General features: G+C 43.4%; 1 pseudogene; it reads right to left on the reverse strand.

Annotated features, from left to right (window-relative positions):
* Window positions 1–328: 328 nt before the first annotated feature.
* Window positions 329–1,088, reverse strand: LOC138171796 (RNA-binding protein Raly pseudogene; annotated as a pseudogene).
* Between the last annotated feature and the right edge of the window lie 1,117 nt (window positions 1,089–2,205).

Raw genomic sequence — 2,205 nt, forward strand, 5'->3', positions numbered from 1 at the left:
TCCCCTCTGGGCTTCAGTTTCCTCATGTGTAAAATGCTCTGAATCTATGATCCCTTCCAGTACAGTACTCCAGAGACAGAGAGGGGGGTATGGGGATGAGGTGGGGAAGACTCTCCATCAGCTTTAAGATGAGATTTATGGGCTTCTCCTGGTGCAATTTAATGCTTCTTTAGTTGGACACAAGATTCTGAGGACATTTCATCCTTGAGGGAAGAATCCTGGGTTGCCTAGGGAAGGATGGTTTTTGGGTGGGGAGGATTAATGATTTGGGTAAAGAAAAGGGCCATTCCCGGAGGCTTAAGAGGTCCTGGAGACCATTTCAGGCCATTTACTGTAAAGTCAATTCATTCACCTCTGTGTGTAGTCTGTTGTCCAAATCTTCTAAGTCATCCTGTGCCAGCGCCTCACCACCATCATATCCAGGCAACAACTGTTCCAAGGGTTTCTGTGCCTCAGAAACCAAGTCCTCCTGAGTGGCCTCACTTTTCTTATTATCATTCTTCTAGCCATCTGTGGCAGGGCTCTGCTCCTTCGACATCTGGTCTAGCCGCCCCAGAAGGTCCTCAACGTTGTACTTGATCTGGGTAAGCTCTGTCTTGATAGTTGTGCCTTTCAACTAACTTCGAATAGCTGCTGGAAGTGGTTGAGCTGGCGGGGAGAGTCTGACAGGCAGTTACCTTAATACTACATTTGAGAGGGATGGTGATCCGAGGCCGCTTCACAGGAACCAACCCTGGAACGGAATATAGCCGGCCCCCGGGGCTTGAAAAGCCTATAGGAGGCAGAAGCTTTTCTCTTGAGTCCTTTTGGTCTTTTGGGTTTAGGTTCTTCAGCCATGTTAATGTCCAGAGCCTGCCCTGCCAGCACTCGCCCATTCTCGCCCAGCAAGGCAGCATGGGCATGGCTAGCATACTGGAGGAAGGCGTAGCCCTTGGGCACAGAGCAGCCTGCTGTAGGGTCATACCGTACTTGGAGAAGATGGTCTCTATGTCCGCCTTCTTCACCAAAGTGGTGTTTATGTTCCCAATGAAGACCTGAGAGTTGAGGGACTTGGGGCCATTCTTGTTTATTTGCACTTTCAGAGACATGGAGATGACCCAGTGAGGAAAGGTCAGGAGCAAAAAAGTTTCTGAGAAATAACTAGAGGCGGAGGCAGGGAGGAGTGAGGGTCAGGTAGAGGAGGGGACTGAGAGGTTGGAGCTCCAGTGAATCTCCAGTCTACCCCGCATTGCAGAAAAAGCCCAAGGGCCCGGGAAGTTGAGGGAACTAATGCAGAAAAGTTGTGGCCCTTGTTGACCGTGCTGCAGCCTCCAGAAGCATCCCCCACCTGGACCCTCACACCGCTGATGGTATGCCTTAAGTCACTGTAATGTCAGCATTATATAGTCTTAGAAAGTTGTCTGTAGCACTGAAAATTTAGATAACTTTCCCAAAGTTACACAATATTACTGTCAGGAATTGACCCAGGTCTTCTTGCCTCCTAGATAATTTCTGTATAAAATATGCCTATTTGATTTTCAACATTATTTTGAGAAATTTGATTTACTTTTTTTCTGGAATATTAATTGCATTCTCTCTCATCCCTCTTTCATCCCCAAAAGCAATGCCCAATATTTACCCAAAAGAGTAAGGTCGTCAGTGGCTCAGCAATTATTTCTTCCCTCTCCCCTGAAATGAACATCCCCAGTTATTACAGGATTGAGTGAATTCTAATTGTAATCCAAGAATAATAAGGATTTTATGGGATATTGGATCAGAGATGTATAGCTCCAAAAGGGACATTACATTTCATCTAATTGGTCACGTTAATCTTTCTTACATTTTTAACCTATCTTAATAATTCAGGTATACTTTGTTTCATAATTTTCCTGGTGATATTAATACCTCTTCCATTTGTGAAATTCCACAATCTAATTGCTTTGTGCCTTAAAAAGCAAACAATATATATTATCTCTGTTTCCCCTACTTCTGTAGCTCAAATGTCATCAAAATCAAACCCAGAGAATATTAGTGAAGGAATCCTACCATATACTTTTTATAACACAAATACAGTACTGGTACTGATACCTAAATCAGGAAGATATAAAACATAGAAAGAAAATTATAGACCAATTAACCTCATGAATATAGATGCAAACATTTTAAATAAAATATTAGCAAAAAGACTATAGTAGCTTATCACAAGAATAACACACTTTGATCAGG

This window comes from Petaurus breviceps, unplaced genomic scaffold (genome assembly GCF_028583685.1).
Source record: "Petaurus breviceps papuanus isolate PSGF00001 unplaced genomic scaffold, PetGlider_PUasm1.0 47, whole genome shotgun sequence".
Classification (NCBI taxonomy): Eukaryota; Metazoa; Chordata; class Mammalia; order Diprotodontia; family Petauridae; genus Petaurus; species Petaurus breviceps.